The sequence below is a fragment of the Canis lupus genome, chromosome 34, assembly GCF_048164855.1.
Source record: "Canis lupus baileyi chromosome 34, mCanLup2.hap1, whole genome shotgun sequence".
Lineage (NCBI taxonomy): Eukaryota > Metazoa > Chordata > Mammalia > Carnivora > Canidae > Canis > Canis lupus.
In genome coordinates this window covers 18,702,949-18,721,541 of record NC_132871.1, presented here as the reverse complement: position 1 = coordinate 18,721,541, position 18,593 = coordinate 18,702,949, and the positions used below count along the sequence as shown (strand labels likewise).

The 18,593-nt window shown below is 34.3% G+C and overlaps 1 pseudogene; it reads left to right on the top strand.

The window, feature by feature from the left end:
* Positions 1-1,373: 1,373 nt before the first annotated feature.
* LOC140624210 (cell division control protein 42 homolog pseudogene) lies at positions 1,374-1,937 on the top strand (annotated as a pseudogene).
* Positions 1,938-18,593: the final 16,656 nt, after the last annotated feature.

Genomic DNA, 18,593 nt, shown 5'->3' with positions numbered 1-18,593 from the left:
AAAATTAACAACTATTCCTTTAATAAAAAAGGGCTTCCGTTTGGAAACATAAATAAATCAGACATTTAGTCACAGAGCAACTCCAGTGAAGGCCATCAGCACCATTTGTTCTGCTCTGACTGGCTTGTTCTGTCTAATGAGACTCAGACAAAGCTTTAAACCTAGTCTCTGGACAAACACCATGATGGACTCAAGACTCCTAACACAGGCTTCTGCCTCCAGACTTGTTTCCTTACCCATCCATACCTTATTTCATGCCCCAGACAATCTCCTATAAAACAGACATGTTATTTTAATTCACATAAGAGACTTTTCATTAGTAAAAATGTCATCATTAGTAAAAATGTCAGGGAAGCAGAACTTAAAATAATCCTAAGATAACACCCTGTACAAAATGAAGAATCCTTTTTGTCATATAAGTATTTGGTATGTTCCATCTGTTTACTCAGATGGGCCATTTCCCCCTCTTTTTCTTAAAGTGGGTTTTACCTGCAGTTTTTCAATGATTCCCACATGTTCCTTTCAGTGCTTTTATAGTCAGTGAGTCAAAACAAATTCCAGAGTTAAATCATGGTCTCTACTGGAAGGGGCAGCTGGGAGTTTGCTATTCTGAGGAAATTGTAATGAAAGGTCTATTCATGAGGTCTCTCACATGGAGGCAATAAATCAGCACCTTGGAATGCTGGAAAATTTCCAGTGATTAATAATCAAAATCCCAGGAACTCATTTTGAGCTTGTGTATGGTCATACTTAATTTTAAAACATGATGGCATCAAAGAAAGAGAACAACAAATATAAATATCCCTCTTGAAACTCATTCATTCATTTTATCTCCTTACAACTGGAAAGAACTGCTATCTTTAAATATTCTGATTATAGAGTCAGAATGTGTATCTATTCCTAGAGAACATTTTTGATGTGGTATTTTCACTTATCCACTTATTCATTCAATCAGTAAATATTTATTGAGGGCCTAAATCTGCCAGGCACTAGTCTAAGTGCTTGGGGACAGCAATGAATAAAACAGACAAAAAAGAGAAAAGAAACAAAAGAAAGACCCGGCTCTTGTGCAGCCTGTATTATAACATAAGCATATACAATAAAAATGCTGTAGAAGTAAATTACACACCAGAAGGTAATAAGTTCTATGACTTATTATGATAGACTATGATATGATATGGAACTATGATAGAGGGGATGGAACATGATAGAGGTTTTCATTTTAGACTATGATAGAGGGGATGGAACATGATAGAGGTTTTCATTTTTTTATTAAAATGGTTATGATCAGAGTGCTTCCAGCACCCCGGTGGAGAAGCTGAGGTCATCATCGAATTTGAAATATTTAAAGTGGATACAAAACTGTTTCAGCAATGCAGACAATCAAGTTCGTTGTGGGCGATGGTGCCATTGGTAAAACATGTCTCCTGATATCCTACTCAACAAACAAATTTCCATCTGAGTATGTACTGACTGTGACAAGTATGCAGCCATGACTATGATTGGTGGAGAACCATACACCCTTGGACTTTTTGATACTGCAGGGCAAGAGGATTATGACAGATTACAACCACTGAATTGTCCACAAACAGATGTGTTTCTAGTCTGTTTTTCAGCGTCTCTCCATTCTCATTTGAAAATGTGAAGGAAAAGTGGGTGCCTAAGAAAACTCACCACTGTCCAAAGCTCCTTTCTTGCTTGGGACCCAAATTGATCTCCGAGATGACCCCTCTACTATTGAGGAACTCACCAAGAACAAACAGAAGTCTATCACTCCAGAGACTGCTGAAAAGCTGACCAGTGACCTGAAGGTGGTCAAGTATGTGGAGTGTTCTGCATTCACATGGAAAGGCCTAAAGAATGGCTTTGACAAAGCAATATTGACCACCCTGGAGCCTCCAGAACCAAAGAAGAGCCGCAGGTGTGTGCTGCTATGAACAACTCTCCAGAACCCTTTCCACACAGCCGGTGTCAGCATCGTACTAAAAGCAATGTTAAACTAAATATTAAAGTTTGTTTCTGAAAAAAAAAATGGTTATGATCAGCCACAACAAAAAGGTGACATTTAAGCTAAGACTTGAATAAACTATTTTCTCTTTTCCTTCCTTCTTAAAAGCATACAAAATTATGTTTTTGATGTGCTCAAGATAAATATATTCAGGAAGATTTGGAGCAGAATCCTCCCTGAGTGATCTTTCCCATGATTGGAGAAACTATATGGCTAGTCTGTGCAGTTACTTAAAGCAGAGGAAAGATACACATCAATAAAACACTTATACCTTACTGCTGTTGCCAGTGCAAAGCGAAATGCAAATGCAAATGCACATTTGGTGTATTTGTGGCCTCCAAAGGACAGATCCAGATAGGAGGCAAGGAGTCCAGGCAGACTCATGGGGCTGGCTGAAGTCTTAGAGTCCATACATGGAAGCCAAACAAGGAATTGGTTACTCGAGGGAAAGGGACTTGAGAATTACCTAATAGGTTTGAAATTAGAATGTTAGCACAAAGGTGAAACACAAGAACTCCACATCTTAAACTGAGTTTATGATTCAATGTGTTTATCCAGGTTGGCACCGCTCATATGACCATCAGTGTTCCAAAATAAAGGAAACGTTAGAGGTTTATGAATGCAGTAGGTCCATACTGGACAAGTTTGGTGACAGGTGTTGGTGAGGAAATCCTAGTTGGGTTTAAAGACAAAAAACTCACTAAGTATTAGCACATGACTAAGAGAATGCATTACTTTGAGGCAATTATTTTTAATGAAAGGGAAGAAGGAAAGAAGAAAAGAAGCAACAGTGAGGGGGAGAGAGGAGATACGGGGAAGAAGAGAAAGAGACAAAGGGAGACAGAAATAGGAATGGAGGGAAAAAAGTGAGAAGAGAGTAGAAAAAACAATAAAGTAGTTCTATGAAGCTTTTGAGAAGTAGCTAAAATCCAGTTATTAAAGAACTATTTTTTGGTATCAGAAATAAAAACAGAGAGAAAGTAGTAGCAATATCCATAAATTCAGCAAATGTTTACTGACAGGAAGGGTGAAAGTTCCAGGTAGATCTAGCAAAATCATGAAGGAGCATTGAAAGTAAGGAATCTAGGAGGAAATAAGGATGTTTTTATATGTTTGAACTTTACCAATTCAATAAATGTCTTTTTATCCCCATGAGGTTGGGCAAGAGAAAGCTCTAGATTCTAAGTTGGGAGTAAAACAATTCAGGTTAATTACACTCAGCTTCTAGATTAAAAAGGATGTCAGGTTTAAATGAAAAGGGAACACTTGACTTTTGTGCTTTCAGAGGTGATTAAAATGTTCATTGACATGTTTTTTTAAATATTTACAAAATTGAAGGAGTGGAGTTTTTGACTGTTTTTCACCATGATAGAAAACTAACATTCTAGGGCAATCCTAAATTCTAGATATCCCCAGAAATGGGAAGGGGGGGGGAGCGACCAAGCATATTCACTGATTAACAATTATTTTTTTTAAATCCATTTTTCAAAGTATATGAATTTTATAATGTAATTATATTTTCAGATTTTGAGCAAAATACTTTCATTAAAAATCTGCATTTTCTCTGCTCAAATTTTATGGACATTTATTAGTTTTTTTTTTTGCTATTTTATTTATTTATTTTTTTAATTTATTTTTTATTGGTGTTCAATTTACCAACATACAGAATAACCCCCAGTGCCCGTCACCCATTCACTCCCACCCCCCGCCCTCCTCCCCTTCCACCACCCCTAGTTCGTTTCCCAGAGTTAACAGTCTTTACGTTCTGTCTCCCTTTCTGATATTTCCCACACATTTCTTCTCCCTTCCCTTATATTCCCTTTCACTATTATTTATATTCCCCAAATGCATGAGAACATATAATGTTTGTCCTTCTCCGACTGACTTATTTCACTCAGCATAATACCCTCCAGTTCCATCCACGTTAAAGCAAATGGTATTTGTCATTTCTAATAGCTGAGTAATATTCCATTGTATAATAAGCCACATCTTCTTTATCCATTCATCTTTCGATGGACACCGAGGCTCCTTTCACAGTTTGGCTATTGTGGCCATTGCTGCTATAAACATCGGGGTGCAGGTGTCCCGGCATTTCATTGCATCTGTATCTTTGGGGTAAATCGCCAACAGTGCAATTGCTGGGTCGTAGGGCAGGTCTATTTTTATTAGAAATACCTTATTTACTTGAAATCAAAATTAATTATAAATATTTAACATATAATCATAACTTCTTATTCCTGTTAATGTGGCTTCACATGCCCTTTAAAATATATAGTGTCATATATATATATATATATGAATTTTAAAAATAACTTATTAATAATAAACGTGAAACACAAATAATAATAGCACATGAAACTTTCTCTTTGGGAAGAGCTACATGTTTCTATATTTGACTCTTTTTCCACATCTATAAATATGGGGATGGGGCTAAAATCATGTTCTATGAATAAATTCTGCATGTCACAGTTAGGATTCTTTATTTGCAACATCAAACTGATGAAATAATATATGAGGCCTCAATTAGAAGAGAACACAAAGTCCCAGCCAGAGGGTCTCAGAAGGTCTTAAAGAATATTGCAGGCTTTGTATTGCATAAGACAAAGAACTAGTTGTTCCATCTGTTTTTTTAAAAATCCTTTCTTGCCAAACTCTGTTTAATAGTTTATTTGGACTAATATTTTAGCATTTAACATTCTAGATAGTTCCAGATTTATTAGGGGATATGTAATCATTCTCCAGTGACTGGGTAGGACCATTACTTTTCATAAACATCAGGGAAGAATTTGATACACTACTTCCAAACCTATTTTATACCATTAATTCACAGTGCTTTTGACTCATTGCTTGAATATCTTCATTCTCTTTTCCTAAGGCTGACATACTGCACTATGGGAAATGGTATCAGAACATGTAGCCCATTACTTTTATTTATGTTACAGACAGGAAACTAGGAATTTTAATATTAATTTGTAATGGATCTAATTTGGTAAATGGCTTAGAAGCAAAATCTGAATCCTCTCTGGAGGAATGTACCTTCAATTGGGGCCTCGATAAAATCCCGAACATAAAGTTCCAATGAACATGAGTTCACAATCAAAAATCACAATATAGATAGGAAATAAGGCTACGCAGGAGCCAATAAGTATAATAAGGCAGGACTGTACCTATATAGACATCAGATATGAATTAGAGATTCCAGAAGGGAACTCTGTATCCTGTGGAATTTATTTTGCCAAACACTTAGCATTCAAGTTAGTTGAAAATGGATAGACTAGCAGTAAACTAGTACTTGGATAATTGTCTGTAAAAATGAATAAATAAATAAATAAATAAATCCTGTGTTTTATTATACACACAATCTCTTCCAGATGTTTTAAAGTGCCAGACATAAAACTCAAAACTCTAATAAATATTAGAAAAATGTAGAAGTTGTCTTCATTAAGCTTTCAGAGAGGGAAAGGAATTCATAAGAAACACTAAAAACAGAAACCAGAAAGAGAAAATATGAGATTGATATCACAAAAATACTAAACTTCTGTTCTATGAAGAATATATTAACTTATTAAAAAAAGAAAGAAAATACTGTAGCAAATATAACCAACAAAATGTCAATGTCCAGAATATGTAGGAAGCATATACAAAGAAGTGATAATCAAATTTAAAATTGGAGAAAAGTGTGTGAACCAAAGCAAAACTATAAATGGGTAATAAGCATATGAAAATGTAAAGAGCATTACAAATAAATGAGAAAATAAAATTAATATAAGAATATTTTTCATCAAAATGAAACAAAAGTTGTGTAACAATTTGCATTTGTAGGATATATAAAGAAATAGACCCTCTCATATGTTGCAGTACAGAAATGGTATGATCTCTTAGAGAGACAACTTCAGTGTTAAATAAAATTCAAAATATAAACCAAAAAATTCCATGTTAACTTTTATCTATTGATGTAAAATAAACCCTACGCATGAGTACAACCATCAATGGTGGAGGATATTTATTATAGTATTGATTTTATAAAAAATTATTGGATACAACTTATATGCCTATCAATAGGGGAATTATTAAATAAATTATGGTTCATCTGTACCACAGAATATTACATAGGATTGAGATAAATGGGATAGTTCACTTGATACTGACATAGAAAGCTTTCTAAGATGTATCATTAGGTTGTTATGCTATTAGATTTTATAGCAAGAAAGCATTGTTCATGTATTACTGACAAATTTTAAAATAGAAAAATCTCTAAGCGTGTTGCAACTTTCTGATTAAGTGAAGTTAAGATACTAAAATTTTCGGATGCCTCGGTGGCTCAGCAGTTGAGCATCTGCCTTTGGCTCAGGGTGTGATCCTGGAGTCCCAGGATCGAGTCTCCCATCGGTCTCCCCACATGGAGCCTGCTTTCCCTCTGCCTGTGTCTCTATCTCTCTCTCTCTGTGTCTTTCATGAATAAATAAATAAAATCTTTTTTAAAAGATACTAAAATTTCTGTAGTACTATAGTAAAATGTTTATAGGCTCCATACCTATGTGCTTAAGAACTGTAAAAAGCTGTAAAAAAGTTAAGTTTAAATTTTATAATAGCAACATCAACAAAAAACATCATGGTCATTTGGATGGTGAAACTGGCCTTTTGTTGTTTGCACATATTTTTAGAGACCATTATTTCAATTTCTGTTCAATGTTATGGAAGATTTTTACAGATTTGCAATTTTAAAAATAGTAGTGAACAAAGTATTTTAGGAGAGGTAATATAAAATCATATAACTTGAAAAAATATTTTTGAATACAGCTTAATTTATGAACATTGCATTATCTGAAGAACAAAACCTAGATTCTTTTACTAGTTTGTAAAGGAGTTAATTCAATATTTATTTATTTATCACTAGGAAATTTGGATGGGTCCCAGTGGCTATAGGACTTTGTCTAAGTTTTTTGTGTTTCAACTGGCTATTAAACAATTCAGATATCTTAAGTGATATTGGGTTGCTAATGCCATAAAGAAGGTTCTCATTAAATATAAGCCAAGAGGTTGAATTTCTATTGAGGTCAAGCCAAAGCATAGGAGAAGAAATAATAGGAACTGAATTCCAGGGCAGAAGTTTAACAAAAGAAAATATATCATGAAAAAAAAAACATATTCTCTAGGGGGCATAGACATCTACATTTTAAGGAAGGATATAAACACCAATTATGTGTCAGGCATAGGCCCTGGCAATGCAAGGATGCATAAAACATCCTCTTTAAACTCTCAAGTCTTATGATCTGGCCCAGAGGTTCTCAAATCACCCTCCTAGCATGTTTATTAACATTCAGATTTCTTTGTGCAACTTAACAGTTTAGAGCAAATGTAGCTTACTCTCATTGATTTAGACTCTCTGAATAGCAGTGCATTTTAAGAAACTTCCTGAGTGATTTCTTGCACTCTGGTCTAATATGCTAAAGTGTATTGTCTTGGATATTTGTTTGCTAAGGGAAATACCACTGAATTCTCATCTGTACCAATATCTAGCCTGTGTCTGGAGAGAGGCTGGAGTTGGACTGGAGTGGGATCAAAGTTTCAAGTTTTGGGTACAGGCCAGTCAGCATGGAAATAACTAATATATGACACATAAATACAGAAAAGTACTGTAAAAATTCAAATCAATGAAAACTTTCTTTGGACAGCAATAGGGAACACTATTCTGAAGTAAATCCTGAGATCTTTCCTCTCTCCAGTATAGTCATTTGAGGAAGTTTTATGTTGGATTGTTTATGTCAGTGAAGCGATATTGCAACATCTGGGTAGGATTAATTCACTTAGCGCTAACTGGTTGAGTATCTCTTTAGGCTAGACCTAGAAGACACAAATACAAGTTAAGATTATAGTCTTGCTCTCAAGGAGCTCCTCTTTAGGAGATGAGGGACATGTGCACAAAAAATTGAGATAAATGCTAATATATCTATAAAATTAATATTCATTTATTCAAGCAACAAATTCATAGGGTAACCCTGGAAACCAGGCACCAGCTATACCCTGGTGAATAAAAATATGTTTCCTTCCCAAATGGGACTTTCATTCCGGTGGAGAACGTAGATAGTAAATATATAATCCCATAGCAAAATAGACAATTATGAACTGTGGGAAGAAAGGAAGAAAACTGGATGCCCTGAGCGGCTATAAGAGTATTAAGGACAAAGGAATCATTTAAACGTAATTTAAAATTCAATTTCTAACTGGATTTCAATAGAATTAGCTCTTGAATCTGGCAAGATATTTTCTGAATTGTTTATGTGTTAGTAGGCTGTCAGGTGATTGTAGAAGTGGTATCAATTCTCTTTTCCTGTTGCCGTATTTGTAAATCAATTTACAGCAATTCCTGAAGTGAGCTCCTGTGCCTGACACTTCTTTCTGTGGCAGGCCAGCTGGTATTATTGCGTATGTCTTTTACACTCTTCATTTTTGTATTTATAATTGTTTACTTCCTCACAACAATAGGTTTGATATGTCTTCTATACCCAAAATATCTTGGACTTGAAGTGCAAGAAGACGAGTCAAACTATCATTAATCAGGCCTGCAAAGACAGTCTAAGAGAAACCTTACCTCTAGATATGTGAATAGCTATTTCAATAAGAGACATGAGTCTGTGGAAAATTGTTCACCTCTTTGATGTGCCCCTATGTAATCACTTTGAGAAGTACAGGATTCTACGAAACAGAAACTGCTAGATGGCTTAAAGGGAAGTTGGTGTTCTGAGCCACTGGCATTAGAGTGACAGATAAAATGATCCCAGATGTCTCCTTTTGATGCTCCCTCAAATGCAGCCCCTCCTTCGAATGCAGAGTCAGTCTCTACATATGTCCCTGTGATGGTGTTACGTGTTCTACACGTTGTTATGATTTCTTTGTCTGTATTATTCACAATTACGTATCAATATGTGCCCTTTGTAATATTACTCAGCCATTAGAAACTACAAATACCCACCATTTGCTTCAACGTGGATGGAACTGGAGGGTATTATGCTGAGTGAAATAAGTCAGTCGGAGAAAGACAAACATATGGTCTCATTCATTTGGGGAATATAAAAAATAGTGAAAGGGAATAAAAGGGAAAGGAAAGAAAATGAGTGGGAAATATCAGAAAGGGAGACAGAACATGAGAGACTCCTAACGCTGGGAAAAGAAAAAGTGGTGGTGGAAAGGGAGGTGGGCGGGGGCTGGGGGTGACTGGGTGACGGGCACTGAGAGGGGCACCTGATGGGATGAGCACTGGGTGTTATGCTATATGTTGGCAAATTGAACTCCAATTAAAAAAATATGTGCCCTTTGTGGAATACAGATCCAAAATACATTACTTAATAGTTTTGAAATGCTGAGAATCATTGAATATAGCTGTAATTTGTGAGAGTGTGCTCTTTCATATACAGACTCATGTGATAAAATTGATGAAATATATACTTTGGTGATAGGCAAGTCCAGCTTAAAAATCCTGTATTTGGCACATAAAAATTGTGCAGTCTTAGGTAAGTTACTTAACTACTCTTGGCTTTAGTTTTAAGATATTACTTTAAGATAATAAAGTTAATAATGGTATCTCTTGGACATGTTGTGGGTATTACTTGGAATATTACATGAGAAGTATGCTGCATAGCACTCAAAGTGGCACTAGTTTTAGTAGAAATTTAAAACACAGGTTTTGTTTGCCAGCTAGGGAAAGTGCACTCTATAAAACCTATAAAAGATATATTTATAATCAGAGTGAACTATTTTAAAGTCTCTCTGTAAGATTTTTGTTTCCAAGTTCTTTGAATCAATAAACAACTGTAAGTTCATCAAGCGCAAGACAAGTTGTACTTGCATACTCAGCGCCTAGCAGACAGGCAAAGAATGTTGTTTGTGTGATTATGTGATTTCCCATTTTGGGGTGAGGTGATCAGCTATGGATTGTGCTTCTAATACATCAACTTAAATGATGAGCTCTGAAAAAACTTTGTGTCAGATAGAGCTGCCAATATCCACATTTTTATGACGTGTCAATAGAATATTATTGGGTTTTTTTAAATGAGACTAGAAGAGTAAGAGAAACTGACCTATCAATCTAAAATGATAGTTGAAGCAAAGCATGACTAGCTATTTAGTTAGTCAATAAAAACAGATGAGGAAACAGACAGTGCTCAGTTAAAGCTTCAAAGAAAATGCCACCAGCTGTTCTGATTTCTGTCTTCCATGACCCACTGGATTTTTGTTTAGAGTTTTATTTCTTCTTGCTTATTTTTTTCAGTTCACAGTGAAAAATGCCCATGATAGGCCATTCTTATACATTCTGTCAATTCTCGATATAAACAAATCAAATGTTACTTAGAAATGTTTACTAAGCTTTGTTATTTACAATAACAAAAAACACTAAGTGCAGTGAAGAATGGAAACAAACGTTCTTAATAGACACACAAAGCAGTTTATGACATTCTTGAAAAAAAGTGGTCAATTCATGAGAGAGCCCAATGTTTCTAGTTATGTATTGCTAAATCTGTGCCTCAAAAACTCAACTTCATTCATTCATTTATATATCCTACTATATATTTCATTAGGCAAATATGTGCTTTGGACATATTTTTGGCTTAATTCATTATTCTTGCTTGGGATAGCATTAGATCCTACTATTCTTGCTTGGGATACCATTTGATCCTACACTCACTGCAATGCTGTTATGTCACAAAGTCAGTATCTACTTTATACAGATATTGTTCTTCATTTATCTGAAGCAAAAGGAAAATGTCTATACATTTATTACACTGTATAAATACACACATATAATGGCTCAGAGGTTTTCCTTTGTCCCCTTTCTTTTTAGAAACACCACACGCACACACACACACACACACACACACACACACCAGGGAAGTCCACTAAAAATAAGCATTTTTTAATTACTTTTAGAAAAAGTTTTTGGAATCCAGAATCCTGGCCTTCCTTTCCCCCCTACAATCAAAGCAGCTTGTAAAGTGTTACTAATTCTACACTCTTAGGGAAAAAACAAAAACAATGAAATTTCCTTGACAAAGCTGCTGGAGATCATTAAGAAAAAAAATCTTGCAATAGGAGGAACAAATAGTAGATGTGTATACAAGCCCATGTACTGATGCAAGAAGGAAAAATTGTACAACTTCCTCTTGGCCATAATGGCATATTTTAGTTTGATATCTGTCTAGGCTTTTTTGGTGAAAATGTTGTAGGAGAGACTATTGAGAGTGCAAAACAATTTATGAAAGTCATTTCTCTTCTCCCTGAAAATAAAGGGCATCAATTATGAAGTTATTTATCCACTTAATAAATGCTTTAAGCAGTATTCAAATTATGCCATAATATAAAGTTTGCCATCAGAACCTTTGCACTTACAGAACACAAAAGGAGAATTATAATCAATTATATGTATCTTATCAGGTGACAAAGAATAAATAACCTCACAAAATGTACCTGAAAATAGCTAATTAAATAGTGCACCAAAGTTTTAGTCTCTTTGATAACATGGTTTGTTGCAGATTTTCTGTCCTTGTTTATAACAACAAATATGTTTGAGGCAAGATTCCAGAAGATTCGGGGATATATTTGAAGAATATTAGATATATCTTTGTGATATATTATTTACCTTTTGCAAAGTTGAAAGCACTTGACTTGTTTATGTGACATTTTTGAAATTCAGTTCAAATAGACTTAACAAACATGAAATGGAGTAAAATAGACTCCATATGTATAAACATGTGTTTATACATATGCTCATCAAAACATTTAGTGAGCACCCACAGTGTACCAAGCCCTGTGAAAGGCAGTGGGTACCCAGGAATAGAAGGATAGAAATGACCCACCCTAACAGAGCTTACTATGAAGTCATAATAACTACATTTCTATTTCGTTTTCACAATATGTCAAGTATTTTTATAAACATTTGTGTTTATCTACTTCTATCCTTTAAGATATGTTGTATTACTTCTAGTGTATAAATGAGATTACTGAAACTTGGAAATTTTGGAGGTTTGGAGATGATCACGAATACATATACATGATACTCAACCGAAAAAAGCCACTTATATTTTGTAGTACTTAAGGGTGTTTTTTTTTCAGTAAGAATTCAATGAGGAGACAAGAAACATACAGTAACTCGAAAAGGGAAAGTTTAAAGAATCATTAGCTGTAACAGGAAATGGGAGTAACAGGAGATTGGGTACAAAGGGATAAAGAAGACTAAGGAATAGCAGACAAAAAAATTCACTGAGAGTCTACACTGAGAAACTGGCTGGGAAATCAGCTTCTAGGGTGCAGAGAGAGGTCCCATGGAGAGGTGCCATGTGCTGCTGGCCACAGAGCTCTACAGGAGCCTGCCAGTAGAGATGATGAGCAGAAACCAACCACAGTTTCTCCTTCAGGATCCCTCCAGGGTCCTCCACTGATGAAACTTACCATCTTGCCAGCTGGCAAGGGAGAAATGTTCCAGGATCCCAAGCAGAGCCACAGAGGGTGGATCTGCAGCTTAGAGGAATAGAATGATAAATGGCACACTGGTCTATCAAGAACATTGAGATGAATTGTATCACATCATTTATTGATAACAACTGCACTATAGGGATGCCTATTTTATTTTTATGTCATGGGTGAAGTCATTTAAAAACATATTTTATGTAATTATTTCTAAAAGATGAGGAATTTCGAGAGTAAATGTTTTGCTATAAAGAGTAAACCTTACAACCTGGCAATTGAAAGCATTGAATTTGGCACCAGATTGCTTGGATCTAATTTCTGACTGTTGGAGTTCAGGAAAGTGGGTTGGGAAAAATATTTAACCTCCCTGTATCTCTGCTTCTTCATTCCAAAATAAACAAAAACAACCAAAAAACAAAAAGGTGGACTTTTTTAATATATTTCTTAGGAATATATTGGAGGATGTTTGAAATGTGTTGGAATTTAATTGGCATATACGTAATGTTCATTTGTAGGCTACTGTTGTTATTATTGTATAATATTGAGTTACTTCTTCCGTTAAAAAAATCTTAAAGATCTAGGATAAAGAATAAAAATATACAAGCATCTTGGAAAGAAAATCAGTCATATACAAAACAACAAAAGCTAAGCTGTCCAGAGTATTTCTCCAACCTATAAAATGCTAGAAAATAGTAGAATAACATGTGTAGGTTTGGGGGCGAGGAGATTATTAATGATTCTATAAACAACCTTGTTGTTTCTTATGAATATAAACAACAAAAAATAAGACATAAAAGATATCTGGCTGTGAAAAGTTCATCTACATATAGAAACATGTTGTCTGATGACAAATGACAACATGTTTCTTATTTGAAAAAAATTAAACGGGGTTTATTGTTTTGTTATTGTTATAAATCCAGTATGATTTTCTATTGAGATAGAAAATTTAAAGAAAATTTAAAAATTATTGATATTCCTACTTAGAAACAGGGGTATTTCCTCCTAGTTTTTTTTTTCTCTCTGTGCTTGTACACACATGTAAGCATATAGAAATATTCGTTTTTTAAAAATGGTGTTCTACTCAATGTGTTGTGGTATATTCTATATTCTAGTAGATGTGTGGTGGTATTTGTGCTTCTACTAGGTATAGTAATTTTTTGGAGTTTTTCAAATATATACTCTTGTTGTCTGTGAATACTGATAGTTGTACTTCTTCCTTTCTCATTATGTCTCATATTTATTTTCTTGTCCTATTATACTGGCAGGACTCTCCAGTATGATGCCATTTAAATAAAGGGGCAAGAGGAGACATCTTTGGCTTTCTTTTTTTTTTTAAGTAAGCTGTACACCCAGTGTAAGGGTTGAACTCATGACCCCGTTACCAAGAGCCACATGCCCTACCGACTGAGCCAGCCAGGTGCCCCCATCTCATTCTTAATAAATATAAAGTATTCACTTTTATCATGAAATGTGCTATTACCTAGAGGATTTTCTGCACATGCTGTTTGTGAAGTTTAAAGTTTCCTTTTATTCTTAATTGCAAGTTTTTAGAGTGGGTATTGAATATTTTCAAGTATGTTTCTTCAGTTATTGAAATGGTAAATAACTAAGATTTTTAAATGTTTAATTATGGTGAATAACTTTATTTGCTTTGGTGATGGAAATGGATTTGCATCATTCTTCAGTAAAAACAAAAAGCAAATGTGGATGATTGGGTATATAATTTTCCCATTTGTATAAAAATGAAAAGTGTGGTTTTATATAGAGACAAATATGTATACATGTGTTTTATGCACAAATAAACACATATGTATGCAGTTATATACAGAGAACATTTCGAGATACGTGAAAAATTTAACAGCAGTCTCCTTTGCATATGAAAAAGCATTGTGTGTCCGGGCTAGGAGAAAGTTTTTATTTTATGCATACTCTTATCCGAAATGTTGTGAAATGTGTGAAATGTTGACTATATATAACTTTGAAAAAAAAAGCACATCTATTTCTTATTGTTATTTATTGCACTTACGCTTAAGTATTTTATTTGCTTAGAATATGTTTTGAAGTGTAAGGTAAGCTTTTGAAATATTTTTTTTTACACAATTATTTAATTGAGTTTCCAAACTCTGGGAAATAACATCCATTTTTTTTTTTTTACATTTACTAAGCACTGTAGTTTAATTCAGAATGATTATTTTTATTCTGCTAAAAGGAATGGTGATTTCAATGCTAATTTCGCCACACTTGAATTAACGTAACTTTGTAAATTATAATTTTTGTTAAAGCTAGTATGCCATATTGGTTTATCAAATTTTTCTGCCTCATTCTTTTTTTTTTTTTGTATTTATTCTTCTAATGAAATTTTAAATTTGGGCAACACCTTCAGGTGCTTACCCTGACTACTCAAATTAAAGTGTTTACCCTTCCTGTACCACTGATTTCTTCTCCGTCATAAACTGATCCCACTTTATATATATTTGTATATTTACTTGGTCCCATGGAATTTTTTTTATATTATTAACACTATATCTAGCACAGAACTTGACATACAGGTGCTCCATAAATATTTGATGACTTATTCACTCAATGAATGAATGTATGAATGTTTAAGTTCATTAAACTCCAAAAAAATTAACTCATTTTATTTTCCTTGCTTTTCTTCACTTTCGACATTTACAGAATCTATTTTAGGTTGTGATTAGAGCCCTGAATTACTGCATTATTGAGATAAGATAAATGTCATGAATATCTAAAATATATTCTTTTCCAAATACATTTTTAAAGTGTTTTTGCATTTACATTCAGTTTTGTAACTGATAATTATATTATATATTTATATTAATATTTTATATATTATACATTAAATATTATATATTTATATTATATGATTATAAATAATTGGTTTATTATAATATTTGGTTTTTAATTCAAATGATAAGCATTTTTTTAAAGTTTTATTTATCTGAGAGCATGACAGAGAGAGAGAGAGAGAGAAGCTCACAAGCAGGACAGAAAGGCAGAGGAAGAAGCAGACCTGCTGCTGAGTGGGGAGCCCGATGCTGGACTCAATCTCAGGACCCAGGGAACATAACCAAGCTGAAGAAGACACTTAACCTACTGAGCCACCCAGGCACTCAATAAGCATTTTTATCCAAAAATTTTTCTATTCTTCTATTCTTAATTTTGAATCATCTTTTGCACTCGCATGCAAAAGGCTTGTAGATACACATCTTAGTTTCTTTCCCAGAGTGGCTATAATAATCATTTTCTTTATCTGAGAATTTTTTTTATATATTGAAAAATATGCCTTTAATTCTTCATACATAAATAACAGAATCTTGTCTATAAAGAGAAATCTTCATTCTAATTTATGTCCATCATAAAAACAAACAAAACAAAAATGCCTTATAAGCAATATTCTACTCTATCACAGTATATAATGTCTTTGAAGAACCTTGAGACCAGCTTGTCTTTTTTATTATTTATTTTTTATCTTTAAAATTCAAAAATTTATAAGAGCATATCCAGGTGTCATGATGCACCTTTGGTTTTATCCTCTCAGATCCTTCTTCAGCTTGAAAACTTTTTCTTTTAAGTTTAATTGTATATGTCCTTGCTCTCGTTCCCTTTCTTCCTTTGAAACAGTTGTTTCTTTGATCATATCTCAGTCCTTCATATCCATCATTATCCAGGCCATCGCTTTTATGTTTTGATTTGTTCCTGCATTATGGAAAAATTTCTCAAGTTTTTCTCCATATTGAATAAATTCAATACGCTGAATTAATATTTTTCATAAGTGCTCTTTACTATCTCAAATTCTATTTTAACCTTTCTCTTATATTTTGCATTTTCTTACAACCCGTTTTAGCCTTCTTTTTTCCCATTATTTCATCCTATTCTCTCTTGAATAACACCTCTAACAGTTTTGTAGAAGCTTCTCTTCCTGAATCTTTTTGAACTCATCAAGAATATTACATGTAGATTTTTCAGCTTCTTCAAAAATGAAATAATTTTAAAGGCTATGTTATCAGTTTGCCTCAAATCAGTGCCCCTTACCATCCTCCAGCAGTGCCTCTTTATGATATCTTGACTTATTTACTTAACTTGCATTGTGTTGTCATTGATGTAAGCGTGGCATTTCTTTCAGATAGGACAGGCACTTTTTTCTTTTTTCTTCCTTTTTTTTTTTCTTTTTTTTTTTTTACCATCACTGAACACTTGGCTCTTATAATTTCTCCCATTTTTTTTTTTTTTACTTTTTTCTTCTGAACTACATCTGAAGTCTTTAATTTTTGGCCCTATCCAAATTTGCTGAGTAGAGCTTGAAACTTCTACCTCATACCTTACAGGATTGACGTAGGTTTTCAGGTAAAATGTGTAAGCTATCATTTGTACAGTACAAAGCATTAAAAAGTTGTACAGGGATCCCTGGGTGGCGCAGCGGTTTAGTGCCTGCCTTTGGCCCAGGGCACGATCCTGGAGACCCAGGATCGAATCCCACATCGGGTTCCCGGTGCATGGAGCCTGCTTCTCCCTCTGCCTATGTCTCTGCTCTCTCTCTCTCTCTCTCTCTCTCTCTCTGTGTGTGACTATCATAAATAAATAAAAATTAAAATAAAATAAAATAAAATAAAAAATAAAAAGTTGTACAGCTTTCCACCATACGTCTCTAAAGTGCTTCCTTAAGAACCTAAAGGCCCACTTCATCCTCTTCCTTCTGTTCTGAGAGATGTGGTGCATGGCTAGGTACATACTGAGAGGGGTAGGAGTGGAGATGAGTTAGGACTATAGCTTGGCTTGGTCCGGAAGGTATCTCACATGGTACTGAGGGAAGACCTTATAGTTTTGATCATAGCAACATGAGTCAAAGTCTTTTTCTGTTATCTGGGAAAGCTATGTGTTCCCTTCTGATTCAGAGGGTGCTCTACACAGTGTGTCATCCAAAAGAGATTCATGTTTCGTCACAGTGATAACCACCATTGGAAATTCTGTAAAAACTTCAGCATGTTTTTCTCTTCCTCCCCTTTCTCCTCTTCTTTCCTCTCTCTTCCTCATTTTCTTCTTTGTGTTCATTTTCTCTCTTAGACAAATATAAAACACACAAATTCTCTCCGATTATTAGCAATTCATGCTATTTTGCACTGCTTTTTCTCATTTACTTATTTTCTTACTCTTATTTTAATTAAAATTCAATAAGAAGTCTGTCAGGAATGTCTAGTACTCTGTCAAATTTCTTTTACCAGTTAGTTCCCTATAACTTATCTTTTTTAAAAAAAACAAATTTTATAGATTCCCTGGAACTCTTTAATTCACTCCAGTCTCTGTTATAATGGACAAGTTTAACCCAAATTATGTTTAAAAGATAGGAGTTATCCACACACTGAAGTACCTTGGAAAGAACTTTTTTCTTTTTTATGCTGGAAGCCAGGTCACTAGAAATGTCCCTGCATGTAGACATCAATGGTGAATCAAGATAGTCCACATTTGGTTTATTTGGTTTATTGTAGGATGATTCCAAATCCCTATTTTCCCTGGACTGTCCCAGATTGTGCTGTTGTACTAGCCTGATTATTAATAGTGCTCCTTTCACTCTCAAAAGCACCCAGTTTGTGTGCTAAATCACATGATCACCCTACAAAAGACTTTGAGATATGATTTAAATATGAGTCATATATGCCTGAAGGCCTCATTCATGTGTCCTTAATAGAATGACATAGTTTTAATAGAATTACACTAGAACAGGTGAAAAATACAATTAAATTCAACTACAATTCAGTTACTAATACTCTAATTCTGTTTTCATGACAGCTGAATGGTTCATGCCACCAGCAGTGTCCGAAGCAGATTGCTCAACCCTAACTGGTAGGCTTAGACAATAATGTAGAATTTGAGTATTTATATATTCAATTTCTTTCATTCTAAAAATTCTAGAACTTTTGTTCTTCAAAAGATGTTAGATTGACCCCGTTGGTCCAGGGATCACATGTCAGATGGCTGAAGTATAGTTGTCCCAACTTTAAAGCCCTCACTTATCCATTCTTCTCATCTCTAGAGTGTCCGCTCGTCTCTCACTTTGTTACCACGCACAATAAAGGCCTTGCCAGAGCCAATCTACTGTAATCATCCT